This window comes from Delphinapterus leucas, chromosome 14, assembly GCF_059928025.1.
Source record: "Delphinapterus leucas isolate spDelLeu-1000000601 "Yukka" chromosome 14, BTC_Dleu_Yukka2, whole genome shotgun sequence".
Classification (NCBI taxonomy): Eukaryota; Metazoa; Chordata; class Mammalia; order Artiodactyla; family Monodontidae; genus Delphinapterus; species Delphinapterus leucas.
In genome coordinates, this window is record NC_143142.1 from 27418524 (window position 1) to 27434067 (window position 15544).

The following is a 15544-nucleotide window of genomic DNA, read 5'->3' on the forward strand; positions in this document are numbered from 1 at the left end:
GTTAAGTTTCTTTTTAAAAAATTAATTAATTTTTTTTGGCTTGTGTTGGGTCTTCGTTGCTGCACGCAAGGTCTCTCTAGTTGCCGTGAGCGGGCCTACTCTTCATTGCGGTGTGTGGGCTTCTCATTGTGGTGGCTTCTGTTACTGCGGAACACAGGCTCTAGGCGCCAGGGCTTCAGTAATTGTGGCACGCGGGCTTAGTTGCTCTGCAGCATGCGGGATCTTCCTGGACCAGGGTTCGAACCTGTGTCCCCTGCATTGGCAGGCAGATTCTTAACAACTGTGCCAGGAGGGAAGTCCCTGGTAAGTTTCTTGATACATTCTAAAAATAGACTTTTATTAGATATAAAATGTGCAAACATTTCCTTCCATTCTGTGGGCTGTCTTTTTACTTTCTGGATAGCATTTTTGATATGACAAAGTTTTTAACTTTGAGGAAATCCTATGTATCTATTTTTTTCTTTCATTGCTTGTACTTTCATGTCAGATCTAAGAAACTATTACTAAATGTAAGATGATAAAGATTTATTCCCTTGGTTTATTTGAGAGATTATAGAGACATCCCTCGGTATCCACTTTGCTAGGGTTTAGGTCTGTGGTCAGAGTCAGTGTCAGGGCTTAGGGGTCAGGGTTAGGGTTAGGATTATGGTCAGACTTGGAGAATCAGGATAGAGGGTGATGGTTAAAGGGTCAGGGTCAGAGATTAGAGTTTAGGTGTCAGGATCGAGGGTCTAGAGTCCAAGGTTAGGGTTGTTACGTTTAGGGTTATAGGTTAGGGTTATAGGCTGTGGTGTTAGGGTTAGATTTAGGTTTAAGCATAACCCACCCTCACCCCCCTTCTCCTTCTCTGAGGCTTCCAGGATGGACATTATTCTCCCAGGGTCACACATTAGTCAGGTAGGTGACCTGTATCATTGTGTTTCTGCCCCCCAGTCTTGGGCTCTGAGAGAAGAAGGAATGTCTGTACTTGTCTCTGTTTCGAATCCAACTCAACCTCAGTCAAGGGTTGTGGAGGGCATCAGAAATCAAGCAGTTTCTGTCAGCCTTCCCTCCTGCCTGGAAAGGATGGTGCTGGCCCCACTCTGCCTGGGCAGACCTAGGTTCCAGCATAGCTCTGACGCGAGGGCACTCAGAAGACATGTGTGGATTTATTCAGGACTGGGTGCAGTGACTGGCTGGCCCTCAGGTGCTGCCTTTTTGAGGGCTACTGAGGCCCTCCTGGGTCTTGATGAATCTTTTGTCCCATCTGAGTGGGCATCAGTAGAAAATCAAGTCTCAGACAGGATAGCCCTTGACCTCTGAGCATCCAGGCAGGCATCTGTGGTTCTCCAGCTCAGGCCAGCCTGGGCCCTGTCAAGCTCTTGTTGCCAATTACTGAGCCGACCATGCAGCTGTGCAACTGAACAGCTACCTGGGCAGCGTAGACATCCCCCTGGATGTTTCCGTTCCCTACATCCATGTGATTGAGAGAAGTGTCTCTTCCCTCGCAGCCTCGTAGCCGGCCAAGAGAGGTAATAACCCTCCGAACATGGAGTGTGGCCCTGGTCACAACATCCAAACAGCAGACTATTACCCTAAAATTCTTTGGCTTTCCAGTTGTAATAAACTTTGACACTCATACTCGTTAAGACTCAAAGATATGGGGGCCACTGGGCCTCCCAATGGGCAGTTTCTCACGGAGGCCACATGGTCTCAGTGAGCCATGTGAGTTTAGGGCTCAGCCCCTGTGTCCTCCAGAAAGCTTGCCAACTGCGGATTGTGTGGCATGGAATAACCCTTGAAGCTCCCACTGCTTCACTGAGCAAGAGTTTACTTACCACCCAGCATTTGGTCTCAGCTGTTTGTAAAGGAGAGAGAAGAGACTGGAACATTAGCAATTTTGTTCTTCAGGAATGGGTGACTAATGTGGCCAGGGGGCAGGTGTGACTCCTGGGCTCCCACCACCAGGGACGTGAATGAAGTCTGTCTGCCTTTTGAGGCACACGGGCAATCAGGGCCTGTCTCTGATGTGAGGACCCGATGCCCAAAGCAAGAGCCTGGAGTTTACCACCAACAGCAAAGTTGCTATTTTAGCAAGTGGAAGAGCTTCTTGCCATCAAGGGAGGACAGCAAGGGCCGTGGATGGGTGGCTGCAGCCCCTGACCCTAACTGAACCCCTTCTTTCTTTGGGCTTCAGATTCCACAGCTGTGCAGTGATCTGTCAGTGATACAGAAGCAGCTGCTTTCCCGGACTGGGTATCTGTTCTCATGGCCAAGTCCACCAGCTCAGCTTTCCTTGGGGGAACTGCTTGTTACCTGCTTTCAATCCAAACATTTCCAGAGGGGAGACCCCACATTCCACCCACATTGAAGATGGGCTTCTGATCCACATCTAGCCAATCCTATGTTCTATCCTCTTGGTGCTCTGATGGGTTCAAGAATGAGAATGTGACCCAAGCCAAAGGCATTTTAGACCATGGCTTTTCATGGGAAGGAGAGACCCTTTCTGGTAAAATGGACATTGAGTGGTATCAGCCTGGAGTTGCTCCAGGAGGCCCTGGATGCAGTGAGAGAGACTGTTCCTGTGAATGGGGCCACCCCAAAGCAGGACAAAGGATTGGCGAGAGACCAGATCACACTGCAAGAGAGTGTTTTCTACAGAATTGTCACAATTAGTGAACAAATATCGATACCTTATTATTAACTGAAGTCCATATTTCATTTGGGTTTCCTTCATTCTAACTTTTTGTCTTCCAGGATGCCATCCAGGGTATCATGTGACATTTACACATCATGTCTGTTTAGGCCCTTCTGGGCTTTCACAGTTTCTCAGACTCTCCTTGTTTCTATGACACTGACATTGGTGAGGAGGTCTGGTCAGGTATTTTGTAGACTGTCCTATGCTGGGATTTACTTGGTGTTTTTCTCATGATTAGGCTTGAGTTATGGGTTTTGAGTAAGCAGATCACAGAGGTAAAGTGATTTCTCATCACTTTATATCAAGGGAACAGGCTCTCAAGGCAACTTATCACTGTTAATATTAACTTTGGTTACCTGCCTGAGGTAGTGCTTGTCAGATTTCTCCACAATGAAGTTAATTTTTTTCCATTTCCATACTTCCTTAGGAGGAAGTCACACTGGGAACCAGCACCTATGGAGGCAGGAGTTAGCTCCACCTCCACACTCCGTGGATGGCTGAGTGTCTACATCAATTATTTGGAATTCTTCTACATAGGAGATTTCTATTCAACCCCATTCATAAAAAACCCTATGCAGTTACTTATTTTTACCAACATGGACACCTATGGATAGTTTTTTTATTTTTTAAACTTTGTGTTATTATCCAGCAATCCAGATTTGGTTGCTAAGTTCATTCCCACTTTGGCTATTGAGAGCTCTTTCCATTGTTTTCCTTTGACATCATTTCATCCTGTGGATTTGTTTTCTTGGTACTTCCTTACTTTCTGATACAAGATTTAAGATTGGCCTGGCTCGGGCTTCCCTTGTGGCTCAGTGGTTGAGAGTCCGCCTAACGATGCAGGGGACACGGGTTCATGCCCCGGTCTGGGAAGATCCCACATGTCGCGGAGCGGCAGGGCCCGTGAGCCCTGGCTGCTGAGCCTGCGCATCCGGAGCCTGTGCTCCGCAACGGGAGAGGCCACATCAGTGAGAGGCCCACGTACTGCAAAAAAAAATAAAAAAAAAAAAATAATAAAAAAATAAATAAAAAAAAATAAAAAAGATTGGCCTGGCTCATATATTTACTGTCTCAGTCCTAGTGTCAGCCATTTCTTCAAAGAGCTCTGGTTCCTTTTACTAGAAAAGGTATTAAAAAGTTACATATAGCTTCCCGGGCAGCGGGGACGGAGGTGGGCTTGGCGGGTCCACGAAGCCTCGGGGCCAGGGCCAGAGCTGGGATCCCCACCCGCCCCAGCGCCCGCCGCCGGCCGAGCCCTGCGCCCGCGTCTCCGTCCAGGGTCGCGGTGGCCGGAGGTGCGCCCAGGTCCCCGGGACAGGTGGGCGCAGATGTCGCTTGTGTTGGGGCGGGGGGTGCGGTGCGACGAGGTTCCGGCGCCTCCGCGGTGCATCGCAGGTCCGGGGATGGGGGCGCCGCGGTTTGCTACGCTCTCCGCACTTTCCCGGCTCTGAAGCCTCGAGAACACGGCTAGGCAGCAGTAGTTTAATGGGGAATTTGTCTGCTGGGAACTAGGGGCCTGCTGGGGTCTCAGTTCTTGGCTGGCCCCGGAACACGAGGTTGCCAGGCGTGTGACGTTAGCAGGTAGGAGTGAGCCGCTGGTGCAGTGATGAGCAGGAAAGGAAGGGGACACTGGCTGTTGGCCTGTGAACCTAGGCAAGAATGACCAGCCAACACAATCCAGACCAAGGTCCGTGGGCCCAGCTCGGTCCTGTGCGGCTGGTCAGTGGAACAGACCTGCAGGTGTGGCTCTTGTCACTCTCGGACTGGCTTCAGGACAGATCCTGCTGATGAGCCCAGGGCACTGCCCTCAGTCCTCCAGGAGAGGGCGCCTGAGTGGAGCCGGGGCATGTGCCCGACTCAGCACCGTGACCAAGCATGTCCAGTCTGCCGGCAAGGGCAGCGGGGAGCGGGGGGAAGTCATGGCCTTGGGAATGTCCTCTGATGAAAAAGAACCTGCAGGCTTATAAAATAACTTTTATGTGGAACGTTGGTGTGTTGAAAAGCAGTTCTGTGTGCTTTTCCCCCTTGGTGTGGATCAGCAGTGCTGAGGCAGCAGGTGTGATGCAGAAGTGTGAGCAGAGACCGTCTGGAATCCCCAAACTCCAGGGAAACTAGAGGTGACAGCAAGCCAGTGAAGAGGATAGGAGTTAGGGGGCTGGTGGCAGTGGCGGCAGCCCAGCAGGTGCTCCTCGTCTCAAGGCCCTAATCCTGGCTCCAGCCGGGTGGTCAGGGGAGCTGCAAAGTCTTCTGGGCAAGCAGAGCTCACAGTTCTGAGCTGCTCTTTGCTGTGTTTGGGTCATCTCCCCCCATCCAAGGGGAGAAATCTAGATGAGGTTTAAGAATTAGTGCTTTAAGAATGTGGATCTCATAGTTGAAAACTTGGAACACGTGTTTTCAGCACAAGGTGTTAAAGTGAACGGAAGGATTTAACGCCTTTTCAAGGAGGGTGTCTCCCTGTGGCAGAACTAGAGAATAAATGGGTCTTGAATAAAAAAAAAAACAACCAAACATATGGTTACCAAAGGGCACACAATGATTCTCTAACATAGTATCCTAAGTGAAAGAAGCCAGGCTCAAAAGGATGCATACTGTATGACTCCATTTATATAATATTCTTGTAAAGATAAGACTACAGGGACAGAAAATAGATCAGTGGCTAAGAAGTGGGGAAGGGACTGACTACAAGTGAATATGGGAGAATTTCCTAGCATAATGCAATTGTTCTATATCTTGATTGTGGTGGTTTTTACATAACTATATACATTTGTCAAAATAGGTAGAACCATGTAATAGAATAGGTGAAATTTATAATTATATAATTTAGAGTTATACATACCTTAAATAAAAATACAGTAAAAAACCTTTCCAAGAAAACCGTAAAAAAAAAGAAGCCAAGGGATAAATTAGGATGATGGGATTAACAAATACAAACTATTTCATATAAAACAGATATTCAACAAGTATCTATGTACACAAAGGAAGGGCTATCAATGCTCTCTAATAACCTACATGGGAAAAGAAGCAAAAGATGCATAGATATATGTACATGCATAACGGAGAAGATTCTCTTTCCTACAAAATACACAACATTGTATATCAATGTTACTCCAAATAAAATAAAAATTAATCTAATTTAAAAATGATAATGAGAGAGATGATTTGGGTGTATGTTCTGGTACGTTCCACTCTAACTTACAAGGGCCAAAGAGGATTTTTCCTAAGGCTCTGGCTGCCGGGATAAACACAGTTGGGCCTGAGGAAATCCTGCTATTTGTGGCCGTTTCCCACAAAAGCAACCTCAAAAAGATTGTTTATGGGTAATGATATTCACAAGGACTGCTGGGTTCTAAATGATACCTTCCCTAAGAAATGTCCAGGGGTAAGTGTTCAGAATGATTGAAAACAGGGGAGACTATCAAAAAGGCAATTTCGACAGGTAAATTCTACTCACACTGTTTTTTTTCTTTTGCGGTACGTGGGCCTCTCACTGTTGTGGCCTCTCCCGTTGACGAGCACAGGCTCCGGACACGCAGGCTCAGTGGCCATGGCTTACGGGCCCAGCCGCTCCGCGGCATGTGGGATCTTCCCGGACCGGGGCACGAACCCGTGTCCCCTGCATCGGCAGGCGGACTCTCAACCACTGCACCACCAGGGAAGCCGTCGCACTGTTTTTGAAGAAAAAAAGCCCATGAAAATATGCTCAACATAGCAGTTAGCAGACAGATGCAAATCAAAACTACAACGAGGGCTCTGCTTCCACTGGTCTAAAACACCATCACCAAACTTTCCAATGAATAAGTGGTGGAGAGGGCATGGAGAATAGGAAATCATTTTATGGTGCTGGTGGGATGCAAACGGTAACAGCCACTGTAGAGAACATTATATGGAAGTGCCTTTAAAATGTAAAAAAAAAAAAATCTACCATATGATCCAGTATTGCTACTCCTAAGAATATATACGGAAAGAAACGGAATTCCAAAAGACACGTGCACGCAAGCGTGCACTGCAGCACCAGTTACAATACCCAAGATGTGGAGACATACAAAATGTCCATGGACAGATGCACAGATAAAAAAGACGTGATACATGTACACAATGGTATATGACTCTGCCATGTAAAAGAGTGAAATAATACCTTTTGCGGGAACATAGAGAAAACTAGAGATAGTCATACTAAGTGAAGTCAGTCAGAATCAGAAAGACATATTATATGACATCACTTATAGTTGGAATCTAAAAATACATATCACTGAAATAATTTAGAAAACATAAACAGACTCAGGGACTTAAAAAGCAAACATATGGTTACCAAAGGGGACAGAAGGGGACAAGGGATAAATTAGGAGGACGGGATTAACAAATACAAACTATTACATATAAAACAGATATTCTACAAGGATCTATGTATATCAAGTAAGGGTTATCAACATTCTCTAATAACCTATATGGGAAAAGAAGCCGAACATACATTGATATACGTATATGTATAAATGAAAATGATTCTGTCAACCTGCAACGTACACAACAGTGTATATCATTGTTACTCCAATAAAAAGTAAAGATTAATCAAATTAAAGAATTGGTAATGAGACACAAGATTTGGGTGTTTGTTCTGGCACATTCCTCTCCAATTTACAAGCCACAAACCGGGTTTCCCCTAAGGCTCTGGTTGCAAGGGCAACCAGAGTTGGGCCCCAGAAATTCTGCCGCCTTGTGGCCGTTTCCCTCAAAAGCAACCTCAAAATGACTGCTTATGGACACTTAATATTCACAACGACTGCTGGGCTCTAAATGATATTTGCCCTCAAAAAAGACCCAGGCCTAAAAGTTCGAAAATAATTGAAGACATGGCACTCTTTCCAGAAGGCAATTTCGACAGGTAAATTCTACTCAACACTGATTATGAATAAAAACAGCCCATCAGAACATGCTCTACATAGCAATTAGCAGAGACATGCAAATCAAAACTACACCGAGGGATCACTGGCACCGGTGTAAATAACCATTATCAAAAACTGACAATGAATCAATGGTGTAGAGGGTATGGAGAAAAGGAAACCCTTTTATGGTGATGGTGGGATGTAAATGGTAACAGCCACTACAGAGAACATTATGGAACTGCGTTTAAAAAGTAAAAATAGTGCTACCATATGATCTGGCAGTGCTACCTCTAAGACTATATGCAGAGAATACCGGAAATCAAAAAGACACATGCACCCAAGCATGCACTGCAGCACCATTTACAATACCGAACATGTGGAGACATACAAAATGTCCACGGACAGATGAACAGATAAAAAAGATGTGATACATGTACACAATGGTATCATTCCGCCATGTAAAAGAATGAGATAATGCCATTTGCTGGAACATAGATAAACCTAGAGGTAATCAGACTACGTAAAGTAAGTCAGAATCAGAAAGATAAATATCATGATATCACTTATAAGTGGAATCTAAAAATAAACACCATTGAAATAATTGAGAAAACATAAACACACTCAGGGATTTAAAAAGAAAATATATGGTTACCAAAGTGGACAGAAGGGGTCAGGGATTAATTAGGAGGATGGGATTAATAAATTCAAATTATTTCATATAAAAAAGATATGGGGCTTCCCCAGTGGTGCAGCGGTTGAGAGTCCGCCTGCCGATGCAGGGGACACGGGTTCATGCCCCGGTCCAGGGAAGATCCCACATGCCGTGGAGCAGCTAGGCCCATGAGCCACGGCCGCTGAGCCTGTGCGTCCGGAGCCTGTGCTACCCAACAGGAGAGGCCACAACAGTGAGAGGCCCGCGTACCGAAAAAAAAAAAAAAAAAGATATGGAGGGCTTCCCTGGTGGCACAGTGGTTAAGAATCCAACGCAGGGGACACGGGTTCAAGCCCTAGTCTGGGAATATCCCACATGCTGCAGAGCAACTAAGCCTGCGCACCACAACTACTGAGCCTGCACTCTAAAGCCTGTGAGCCACAACTACTGAGCCCACACACCACCACTATTGAAGCCCACACACCTAGAGCCCATGCTCCACAAGAGAAGCCATAGCAATGAAAAGCCTGCACACTGCAACGAAGAGTACCCCCACTCGCCGCAACTAGAGAAAGCCTGAGCACAGCAACAAAGACCCAATGCAGCCAAAAATAAATAAATTAAATAAATAAATTTTTAAAAAAAAGATATGGAGCAAGGTCTTACGTATACCAAGGAAGAGCTATCAACTCTAATAACCTATATGGGAAAAGAAGCCGAAGAGGCACAGATATATGTAAATGTTTAAAGGAAAAAGATTCTCTATACCCACAAACAACACAACATTGTATATCTGTGTTACTCCAATAAAAAATAAAAATTAATGTAATTTATTATTTTTTTAAATAGATTTATTTTATTTATTTCTGGCTGAGTTGGGTCTTCGTTGCAGTGTGCGGGCTTCTCATTGCGAGGGCTTCTCTTATGGCGGAGCATGGGCTCTAGGCGCACAGGCTTCAGTAGCTGTGGCTCACCGGCTCTAGAGCACAGGCTTAGTAGTTGTGGCGCATGGGCTTAGTTGCTTCGCAGCATGTGGGATCTTCCCAGACCAGGGCTCGAACCCATGTTCCCTGCATTTGCAGGCAATTCTTAACCACTGTGCCACCAGGGAAGCCCAATTAATGTAATTTAAAAAGTGGTAATGAAATATCACAAAAACAAACAACCCAATCCAAAAATTGGCAGAAGACCTAAATAGACATTTCTCCAAAGAAGATAAACAGATTGCCAGCAGACACAAGAAAGAATGCTCAACATCATTAATCATTAGAGAAATACAAATCAAAACTACAATGAGATATCATCTCACACCAGTCAGAATGGCCATCATCAAAAAATCTACAAACAATAAATGCTGGAGAGGGTGTGGAGAAAAGGGAACCCCCTTGCACTGTTGGTGGGAATGTAAATTGATACAGCCACTATGGAGAACAGTATGGAGGTTACTTAAAATACTAAAAATAGAACTACCATACGACCCAGCAATCCCACTACTGGCCATATACCCTGAGAAAAGCATAATTCAAAAAGAGTCATGTACCACAATGTTCACTGCAGCTCTATTTACAATAGCAAGGACATAGAAGCAACCTAAGTGTCCATCGACAGATGAATGGATAAAGAAGATGTGGCACATATATACAATGGAATATTACTCAGCCATAAAAAGAAACAAAATCGAGTTATTTGTAGTGAGGTGGATGGACCTAGAGTCTGTCATACAGAGTGAAGTCAGTCAGAAAGAGAAAAACAAATACTGTATGCTAACACATATGTATGGAATCTAAAAAAAAAAAAAGATCATGAAGAACCTAGGGGCAGGATGGGAAAAAAGACACAGACCTGCTAGAGAGTGGACTTAAGGACATGGGGAGGGGGAAGGGTAAGCTGGGACGAAGTGAGAGAGTGGCATGGACATATATACACTACCAAATGTAAAACAGATGGCTAGTGGGAATAGCATAGTGCATAGCACAGGGAGATCAGCTTGGTGCTTTGTGACCACCTAGAGGGGTGGGATACGGAGGGTGGGAGGGAGGGAGACATAAGAGGGAAGAGATATGGGGATAAATGAATATGTATAGCTGATTCACTTTGTTATAAAGCAGAAACTAACACACCATTGTAAAGCAATTATACTCCAATAAAGATGTTAAAAAAAAAAAGAAGACAGAAAGATAATTTTTGTAAAGAAAACAACTCTTTGTAACATGAATAAAAGCTAATCAGTTCTATGCATCCAAAAAAAAAAAAGTGGTAATGAGACAAAATTTGGGTGTTTGTTCTGGCACATTCCACTCCAATTTACAAGCCCCAAACAGGATTTCCACGAAGGCTCTGGTTGCCGGGGCAACCAGAGTTGGGCCCGAGGAGATTCTGCCGCCTTGTGGCTGTTTCCCGCAAAAGCAACCTCAAAACGATTAATTATGGGCATTTAATATTCACAAGGACTGCTGGGCTCTAAATCACACTTGTCCTCAAAATATGTCCAGGCCTAAATGTTTGAAAATAATTGAAAACACGGCACACTTCCCAGAAGGCAATTTCAACAGGTAATTTCTACTCACACTGTTTATGAAGAATAACAGCACAAGAAACATGCTCAACATAGCAGTTAGCAGACACATGCAAATCAAAACTACAAAGAGGGATCAGCTTGCACTGGTCTAAAACACCATCACCCAAATTTACAATGAATAAATGGTGGAACGAGCATGGAGAAAGGACATGGTTTTATGTTGCTTGTGGGATGTAAATGGTAAGAGCCACTATAGAGAACATTACGGAAGTGCCTTTAAAAGGTAAAAAAGGATATACCATATGATCCAGCAGTGCTACCCCTAAGAGAATATGCGGAGAAAATCAGAATTCGAAAAGACACGTGCACCCAAGCGTGCACTGCAGCACCATTTACAATATCCAAGATGTGGCGACATACAAAATGTCCATGGACAGATGAACAGATAAAAAAGATGTGATACACGTACACATGGTATCTGACTCCGCTATGTAAAAGAATGAATTAATGCCATTTGCAGGAACATAGAGAAAACTAGAGATAATCATACTAAGTGAAGTAAGTCAGAATCAGAAAGACAAATATTATATGATATCACTTATAGTTGGAATCTAAAAATATGTACCATTGAAATAATTTAGAAAATATAAGTAGACTCAGGGACTTAAGAAGCAAACATGGGGCTTCCCTGGTGGCACAGTGGTTGAGAGTCCACCTGCCGATGCAGGGGACACGGGTTCGTGCCCCGGTCCGGGAAGATCCCACATGCTGCGGAGCGGCTGGGCCCATGAGCCATGGCCGCTGAGCCTGCGCATCCGAAGCCTGTGCTCCTCAACGGGAGAGGCCCGCATACCGCAAAAAAAAAAAAAAAAAAGCAAACATGGTTACCAAAGGGGACCCAAGGGGACAAGGGATAAATTAGGAGAAAGGGATTAACAAATATAACCTATTTCATATAAAACAGATATTCAACAAGGATCTATGTATACCAAGGAAGGGCTAACAACACTCTCATAACCATTATGGGAAAAGAAGCTGAACATGCACAGACATACGTATATGTATAAATGAAAATGATTCTGTATACCTGCAACATACATAACAGTCTATATAAATGTCACTCCAATAAAAAAATTAATCGAATTTAAAAATTGGTAATGAGACACAAGATTTGGGTGTTTGTTCTGGCACATTCCTCTCCAATTTACAAGCCACAAACGGGGTTTCCCCTCAGGCTCTGGTTGCCGGGGCAGAGTTGGGTCCGAGGTAATCCTGCCGCCTGGTAGCCCTTTCCCAAAAAACAACCTGAAAGCGATTGCTTATGGGCACTTAATATTGAAATAATTTAGAAATAATTTAGAAAAGATAAACAGACTCGGGGACTTAAAAAGCGAACATATGGTTAGGAAAGGGGACAGAAAGGGGCAAGGGATAAATTAGGAGGATGGGATTAACAAATACAAACTATTACATACAAAACAGATCTTCAACAAGGATCTGTGTATACCAAAGAAAGTCTATCAACACTCTCTAATAACCATTATGGGAAAAGAAGCCGAACATGCATAGATATATGTATATGTTTAACAGAAAAATATTCTCTAGCCCTACAACAAACACAACCTTGTATATCGATGTTACTGCAATAAAAAATAAAAATTAATCTAATTTAAAAAGTGTTAATGAGACACAAGATTTGGGTGTTTGTTCTGGCACATTCCACTCTAATTTACAACCCCCAACAGGATTTCCCCTAAGGCTCTGGTTGCCCAAGGAAATTCTGCCACCTTGTGGCCGTTTCCCACAAAAGCAACCTGAAAGCGATTGGTTGGGGGCACTTAATTTTCACAAGGCCTGCTGTGCTCTAAATGATACTTGCCCTCAAACAATGTCCAGGCCTAAGTGTTCGAAAATAACTGAAAACAGGGCACACTTTCAAGAAGGCAATTTCAACAGGTAAATTCTACTCACCCTGATTATGAATAGACACCCCATAAGAACATTCTCAACATAGCGGTTAGCAGAGACATGCAAATCACAACTAAAATGAGGGATCACCTGGCTCCCGTCTGAGAGGCCATCATCAAAAATCGACAATGAATAAACGGTGGAGAAAGCATGGAGAAAAGGAAATACTTTTATGGTCCTAGGGAGATGTAAATGGTTACAACCACTACAGAGAACATTATGGAAGTGCCTATAAAAGATGAAAAAGGATCTACCGTATGATCCGGCAGTGCTACCCCTAAAGAGTATCAGGCAGGAGATAGATGGGCTCCAGGCTAGACATTTACAACTGGCCTCCTGTTCACACTTCTTGGGGTGAGAAGAAGATGGGCTCCAGGCCAGACATTCATTACCAGCCCCCTGTTTACATTTCCTGAAGCAAGAGACAAACGGGTTCCAGGACTACAGATTTATGATTGGACTCCTGTCTATATTTCGAGATCTGCACCTCGAAAAAACCAGCAACAGAAATAGGGTAAATAACTGGACATTGGACATTTTTATGGCAGGGACAGAGTGGGACTAAACCCTGTTAAAAGATCAAGAAGGGCTTCCCTGGTGGCGCAGCGGTTAAGAATCTGCCTGCCAATGCAGGGGACACGGGTTCAAGCCCTGGTCCGGGAAGATCCCACATGCCGCGGAGCAACTAAGCCCGTGCGCCACAACTACTGTGCCTGCGCTCTAGAGCCTGTAAGCCACAACTACTGAGCCCATGTGCCACAACTACTGAAGCCTGTGCACCAAAACGAAGAGTAACCCCCGCTCACCACAACTGGAGAAAGCCTGCACGCGGCAACAAAGACCAACGCAGCCAAAAATAAATAAAATTAAAAAAACAAAACTATGCAATGTATTGAACAACTGTAAAGGTGTGAAGTAAAAACACATGATCATATCAATTATTGCAGAAGAAGCTATAATCAAAATCCAGTGCTATTTCATGACACAAACACTCAAGAAAGTAGGAATAAAAGGAAATTTGTTCAATATGAAAAAGAGTAGTATACAAAGCCACAGCAAACATCACGCTCAATGCTAAAAACTAAAAGATTTACTCCTGAAATCAAGAACAAGCCCAGTAAGCTGGCTTTCACCACTGTTAATAACGTACTGGAAGTTCTACCCAGAGTTTTGAGGAAAGAAAGAAAAGGCATCCATGTGTGAATGGAAAAATTAAAACTGTCTATTCACAGAACACAGATCACACCATCTTATATATAAAACTTCCTATAACAACAAAAAATTATTTGACTAGTCAATAATTCAGCAAAGTTATAGGAAAAAATGTCAATTCACAAAAATCGTATCTTATACGTATATACTAGCAATAAATAATCTGAAAAGAACTTATGAAAACAATTCCATTTTAAATAATGTCAACATTAATATTTAGGAATATATTTAATCAAGATACAAGACTTGCTTTTATGTATCTAAAGTTGTATGTTTGAAATTATTGGAAAGTAAATTACTTTTCAAAACACCATGTCAAAACCATGCCAGAAAAGCAGAGAAAACATCAAACTTCCATATAGAGGCCAAGCCTTACCCAGATCCAGTTCACCCAAAGTCCACATGTAATTTAGAAACTATATTAGGACTTCCCAATATAAAGGACTTCCCTTTCTTCCCTGTTGTGGATGACCTGGATGCGGTAGAAACAGTGGGATTTTGGAATTCCAATTTTCCACATCATTCCACCAAAAAACTCTTAGAAATAATAAATGTAAAGATGCAAAATCAACACACAAAAATCAATTGCGTTTCTAAACACTAATAATGAACCATCAGAAAGAGAGAAAAAGACCCTATTTACAATTGCATCAGAAAGAACAAAATACCAAGGAATAAATTTAACCAAGGATGTGAAAGACCTGTACACTGAAAACTTTAAGACATTGATGAAGAAATTGAAGAAGACACAAATTAATGGAAAGATACCCCGTGGTCATGGAATGCAAGAATTACTGTTGTTAAAATGCCCATTCTACCCAAAGCAATGTGCACAGTAAATGCAAGCCCTCCTGAAATTCCAATGGTAATTTCCACAGAAATAGAGCAAATCCTCCTAATATTTGTGTGGAACCACAAAGGACCCCGAATAGCCAAAGCGACCCTGAGAAAGGAGAACAGGCTGGAGGCATCTCCCTCCCTAACTTCACAGTCTATTGAGAAGCTACAGTCACCAAAACAGTGCAGAATTGGCACAAAAACAGGCACAGGGACCAGAGGAACAGGACAGAAAGCCCAGAATTAAACCCATACGGGTGGGGTCCGTTAATTTATGACAAAGGGCCAAGGACACACCAAGGGGAAGGACAGCCCCCACAATAAACAGTGCTGGGAAAACTGGACACCTCATAACTCACACCGGCTACACTGGACACCAAACCGGCTACACTGCACACTGCATACCGGCTACACTGCACACCAGCTTTCCACATCAAGCCCCTCTGGGTCGTCTGAAAACAGACCCCCGCCCCTCAGCAGTCAGCCACCCACAGGAAGCTTCTCCTCACTTCTCAATTTTTCTCACCTTTTCCTCCCAGCATCGTCTGGGTCGTCAGGAAACCCAGCTCCCGTCAGCGTGGACGCAGCTCCACTTTGTCCTGAAGCCGAAACCCCAGCAAGTCCTAAGGAGACTGAGCTCTTATCAGCAGAGAAGCTGACCCCGGCACCCCAGCCAAAGCTCCCGTGGTGCCTGCGGAGACACAACTCCTCTCCGCTGCGCTTAGAGCCGAGCCGGCAGAGAGCGCGCATGCGCTGTGTGTCAGAGAGGCGAGCTCAGCGCTACCCTGTGGTCAGCGAGG